The 6,058-nt window shown below is 57.5% G+C and overlaps 1 long non-coding RNA gene across 1 annotated transcript; it reads right to left on the reverse strand.

Moving 5' to 3' along the window:
* Window positions 1-238: 238 nt before the first annotated feature.
* Window positions 239-5,543, reverse strand: LOC131279036 (uncharacterized). Its single transcript, XR_009186380.2, has 3 exons — window positions 5,411-5,543; window positions 1,622-1,648; window positions 239-323 (listed from the first exon to the last, which is right to left on the reverse strand). It is a non-coding gene; the product is annotated as an uncharacterized lncRNA (long non-coding RNA).
* Between the last annotated feature and the right edge of the window lie 515 nt (window positions 5,544-6,058).

Raw genomic sequence — 6,058 nt, forward strand, 5'->3', positions numbered from 1 at the left:
GTTACCTGACTCCTGTGGGCTGGCTGCCAGCACCCAGCAACCAGGTGGGGCAGGGGCAGCTGGGCTCAGTTGACTTGGAGCGTCTGGGACACTGACCCACAGCTTCGTGCCCTCCCCTGGCCCCCGGCACCCAGGGAGGAAGCAAAGCACCCCGGACCCTGGACTCCCCCAGGTGGAGCCTTCCAGCAGGGCCTCTGCACCTGAATCATCACCCTCTCCCCTGCCCCAGCCCTCCTCACCTCCATTTGCCTCACATGCCCAGTGTCCGGGCAGTCACAGCAGCGGGTAATCATCATGGGGCACGGCGGGCTGCAGCACACTGTCTGTAGGAAGAGAAAGCGTCTTCTCCAGGGCGGCACAACGGGGGGCGGGGGGGGGGGCTGGTGCTGCCACTCAGCCGATGTTTGTGGGGTGAATAAGGAACAATCGAGTGAGGGACCCCGGATTCCATCCACAGCCCGCGCCTCCAGGGAGCATCCTCTGGGGCAAACAAGACGGCATCTGGCTCGTCCCCAAAGTGCTGCAAAGCTCCCCTGTCCCCTCGCTCGTCTGATGCCCCCATTGGCAGAGCCTCGCCTTGAGGCTGTGCCCTGTGTGAGGCTTGGATTGAGGGCCCCAGAAGAGAGGGGTTCACGCCTGCAGCCGTGCTCTCTGGGGGGAGCCGTCTGTAACAGGACGTGCCCAGGACGCCACTATTGGATGGGTGGCCAAAGAGAAGTGGGGGCTCTGTACACTGCAGGAGCCTCATGAAGGAGGAAACGTGACTTGGGAGGAGTCTGAAAGCAGAGGATGGAGGGGACCAAGGATGGCGCCATGTGGCCGAGGCATGAGGCCAGCCAAGGACCCCGAGGGCCACAGTGACTGGCACTGGAACCCTGCGGACCCGGGAGAAAGCTGGCCTTCTGGGCTCCAGACCAGAGACAGTGACCTCCAGGTTCAAGCCACCTGGTGCATGGCATTTGTCAGAGCAGCCCTGGCAAATGAAGACACCACGTGTTGGGCCAGCCAGGGGTCTGCGCATGGGCAGGGGATGCCCCTCAGCCACTGGGCTCCAGCTTTGAAAGCACGACTACCCCAGGTCCACCTGGCCCCATGGCTGCTGCCCTGAACCCAGCCCTGGGCTCCCCCGGGTGGGTGCCCCTCACAGCTCCATGTCAGGTAAGGTCCCTCACCCACCCTCAGCCCTGCAGGCCGCAAGGGCTGACCTGGCCAGGCCCCTCTGCCCACCAGGAGACCGTGATTAAGAAAAGGGCATGGCAGATCCCAGAGCTGGGTCCTTGCAACATGAGGCTCCTTTTCCAGAAGCTTCCCTGAGTCCTGGGCAAGTACCATCCTGCCAGCTGGCAGGGGCTCAAGTGCCCCACTTGTCTCAGGAGGGTCCATGGCAGACCCCCCACAGGCTGCCCACACTGCCCCTTTGGTGGGAGCCTGGGAAGGGGGATTCCTGGCTTCCCTAGCAGCCTCCAAACCCCCCACCCCTGCGCCCCCCTCCTCCTGCTCTGCAGGCTCTTGGCACAGGCGGTGGAGCTCCTGGGGTGGGAGCGGACCCCTCCATGGGCCACGGGAGGCTCGGTGCATGGCAGATGAGCTCACAGGAAGTCAGGACGCACTTAGGACTTACCCTACATGGGTCCGGCTCCCTTTTACACTAGAAAGTTAAAAAGACATAGCCAAATAAGATTAATAAGAAAATGAAATAATACTAGTATTTAAAATAACAAGTAAAATACAAAAAAAAACTTTAAAAATTGACATAATATAAAAAGTTTTTAGACACTGTGTCTTTCATCACTGTAAGGTCTGTTGTCTTGTATGTACAGTAATAATTTCTCCTGTATATTCCCCGAGGACCTTATTTTTTCCACTTTATTTTCAAAGAAGCGTAGGTTACAGAAATGTGGGAAGGGGTCCACCTGGGGCATGCCTTGAAGGCATATGAATATGTACAAGTGTTCACTGTCTGGATGGTTGAAGACCCACACAGTAAGCAAAAGAATATTGAATTCCCATGCTGGGGAGTGCTGCTGCATTCTTTAACAGCATGGCAAGAATCTCCCAAGTACAAGGGCAGTGCCTAGTGAAGGAGGAGAGACCATGATGACAGGCCCTGCATATTGATGACTGTACTTACAGACCTGTCCTTGTGAATTTGAAACTTAGCCTAACATTATATATTGCCTAAGAGTTACCTCCTGAATGCTTCCTTGTTGTCGAAATGTGGCCTCTCTGAAAGCCAAACTCAGCATATAAACACACTATCCTTTTCCTAGCATGGGACATGATGCCTGTGGATGAGCCCCCCTGGCACCAAGGGATTATTACCAACACCAACGAACAATGCATGCAGAAAAAGACCTTGACCAAAAGGGAGAAATACTCAATACAAATGAGTTTTTATGGTTAAGAGATTTCAAAGTGAATCAGAAGGTCATTCCAGAGGTTACACTCTGCGCATCTCAGCAGGCTCAGCAGGATCCCATTGACTGCCACGGTAAACAATGCCTCAAACAGCAGGGCTCCTAAGAGCTAGAGACACCCAAACACCAAAAGCAGCACAGAGCCCCTCAGGAGTTAGGCACCCTATCAGCTGGCCTTACTCTGGAATCTATGCTCCTCAGTGTAACAGACTTAGACTCTTGAATAGTTTCCCTAAACAAGGCTCCTCTGTCCCTTTTATTTGAAATATCATTAGCACTCTACTTATTAAATGTATGTTCCAGAGACTTAAAATCTTTGGTCCATCCATGTGCCAGTTGGGTCCTGAATCTCAGCAGAGTTGCAGCACCTACTCTCCAGCTCATTGGACTCATCCAGCACAACTGACAAGGAGATGATGATGGACAACGCCCATCCCAAGAAGCAGAGAGTGTCTGCAACTGCAAGCAAGAGAGTAACATCCACCTACCACCTGGGAAACAGGGCCCCTCTCAATCAGAAACTGCATCACCATCGTCAAATCCTCAAGACTGCGGAATGAACACTGGACTAAAGTAGACTTATTACTATTCTATTATAGACATTATTCTAGCAATGGAAGAACTTCTATCATTGCTATAAAGGCAGTGGCCACCAGAGGGTCTGAGGGGAGGGGGAGGGAAGAAGAGGTGTCACATGAGGGGAATTTCAGGACATTGGAGTTGTCCTCCAGGACAAGGCAATGATGGGTACAGGGCATTATGGATTTTGCCATAACCTACGAAACTGTGCAGGCCAGAGTGTCAACTGTAATGTAAACTAGAGTCCATGGTTAGTAGCAATGCCTCAATACATGTTCATCAGTTTTAGCACATGTGCCACACTAAGGAAGGTTGTCATTGATGTGGGAAAGTGCGGGAGGGGGAGACGGTGAGGTTTATGGGAATCCCTTATGTATATATTTTTTATGTAGCATTTATGTAATATAAAGCTTCTTTAAAATTAAATATTTTAAAAAAAGACATAACCTGTGCTGGAAGGTGTGGTTTGGGCTCAGCCTCAGCCCCTGGGAGAGGTGGGGACCCTGCTCAGAGCCGCGGGGCACAGACTGATGCCTGCAGGGCTGTGGCCGGCATGGCTGCCTCTGAGCCTCAGTTTCCTCCTTTCTTACAGGGACACCGCCCCTCCCTGGAGGGCTGGGGCAGGCCAGACAGGCTGAGGCCACCCCAAGCCGAGAGCCCTTAGTGGGATGGTCCCCACAGGCTTTCCCTTGAGCGCTCCCTGGGCAGGGACCTGCCTGCTCCTTCTCTGCCCCCCCTTCTCCTCCTCCTCCCTGCAGCCCTCGGGAAGGTCCTCCAGCCCCTCGAAGTCCCCTCCTTCCTAGCCCAGGAGCACTCCTCTCTGTCTTCCTGCTGCCCTGCTGCACACTTGCCTCTGGTCACCTCTAGAAAGGCCGTGGGCACTGGAGCAGCCTGGCCCAGCATGCACAGCCTCCCTGTGAGCACCCCATGGCAGGTGGGGCAGGAGGCCAGTGTACCTCTAGGCTCCAGGGGGGACGGAGCCTGAGCCTTGGTCAGTCTTGGGAGATGCAACCATAGCAGGGGCGCTCACCTGCTTGTTCACTTGGCAGGGCACTCACCTGCCTGCTCAGGCAGCAGGGGCACTCAGGTGCCTGCTCAGGCAGCAGGGGCACTCACCTGCCTGCTCAGGCAGCAGGGGCACTCAGGTGCCTGCTCAGGCAGTAGGGGCACTCACCTGCCTGCTCATGTAGCAGGGCACTCACCTGCCTGCTCATGAAGCAGGGGCACTCACCTGCCTGCTCACATAGCAGGGGCACTCACCTGCCTGCTCATGAAGCAGGGGCACTCACCTGCCTGCTCACATAGCAGGGGCACTCACCTGCCTGCTCATGAAGCAGGGGCACTCACCTGCCTGCTCACATAGCAGGGCACTCACCTGCCTGCTCAGGCAGCAGGGGCACTCACCTGCCTGCTCAGGCAGCAGGGGCACTCAGGTGCCTGCTCAGGCAGTAGGGGCACTCACCTGCCTGCTCAAGTAGCAGGGGACTCACCTTCCTGCTCACATAGCAGGGGCACTCACCTGCCTGCTCAGGCAGCAGGGGCACTCAGGTGCCTGCTCAGGCAGCAGGGGCACTCACCTGCCTGCTCATGTAGCAGGGCACTCACCTGCCTGCTCACATAGCAGGGGCACTCATCTGTCTGCTCACATAGCAGGGGCACTCACCTGCCTGCTCACGAAGCAGGGGCACTCACCTGCCTGCTCACATAGCAGGGGCACTCACCTGCCTGCTCAGGCAGCAGGGGCACTCAGGTGCCTGCTCAGTCAGTAGGGGCACTCACCTGCCTGCTCACATAGCAGGGGCACTCACCTGCCTGCTCAGGCAGCAGGGGCACTCAGGTGCCTGCTCAGTCAGTAGGGGCACTCACCTGCCTGCTCACATAGCAGGGGCACTCACCTGCCTGCTCACATAGCAGGGGCACTCATCTGTCTGCTCACATAGCAGGGGCACTCACCTGCCTGCTCACGAAGCAGGGGCACTCACCTGCCTGCTCACATAGCAGGGGCACTCACCTTCCTGCTCACATAGCAGGGGCACTGACCTGCCTGCTCAGGCAGCAGGGGCACTCAGGTGCCTGCTCAGGCAGCAGGGGCACTCACCTGCCTGCTCACGTAGCAGGGCACTAACCTGCCTGCTCACGTAGCAGGGCACTCACCTGCCTGCTCACATAGCAGGGGCACTCACCTGCCTGCTCATGTAGCAGGGGCACTCACCTGCCTGCTCACATAGCAGGGCACTCACCTGCCTGCTCACATAGCAGGGGCACTCACCTGCCTGCTCACATAGCAGGGGCACTCACCTGTCTGCTCACATAGCAGGGGCACTCACCTGCCTGCTCATGCAGCAGGGGCACTCACCTGCCTGCTCACATAGCAGGGGCACTCACCTGCCTGCTCACATAGCAGGGGCACTCACCCAACAGCACAGGTAGAAGAAGCAGCACAGCAACAGGAGGAAGAGCAGGGCAGCTGCGCCAGCCACCACGGGGATCCAGGGGAAGTCGCTGCTGCTGCTGCCGGTGCTGATGAAGCTTTCAACAAGTGGTGGTAAGGGTATCTCCAAGCCACGGGGCTCCACCTCCTCACCACCGCCCTCGCCCTCGGGGGTCCCCTCCTGGTCAGTGCGCTCATCGCTGCTGTCCGCATCACCACTGCGGTACTTGGAAAGCCTCTCGAGGGCTGTGGCTGCAAGACGCTTGAAGAGCTTTGCAGGGGGCTTCTCAGGAGGCTTTCCAGGGGCCTGCTTGGGGACCTTTCCAGGGAGGTTTTTTGGGGGGGCCTCCTGGGGCATCTCAGGGGCTTTCTCAGGGGTTTGCTCAATGGGGCGCTGGCTGTTGACCTTGCTTGGGTTCCCTGCCTTGTCCTCGGTGGTTTTGGCAGCAGGATTCTCCCCCTGTGGAAAGGCCACCGTCACCATCCAGCCTTGGCTGCCAGAGAACAGGTGTGGCCGAGGGCTGGGCTGGGGCTGGGTGGCCCACTCCCAGCTCCCATCCCCTGGCATTCCACCCCCAGCCTCCTCCTCTCCTCAGGCGCTTCACCTTGGGGGACCCCAGGGGGGCCAGGA

This window comes from Dasypus novemcinctus, chromosome 6, assembly GCF_030445035.2.
Source record: "Dasypus novemcinctus isolate mDasNov1 chromosome 6, mDasNov1.1.hap2, whole genome shotgun sequence".
In the NCBI taxonomy this organism is placed as follows: Eukaryota; Metazoa; Chordata; class Mammalia; order Cingulata; family Dasypodidae; genus Dasypus; species Dasypus novemcinctus.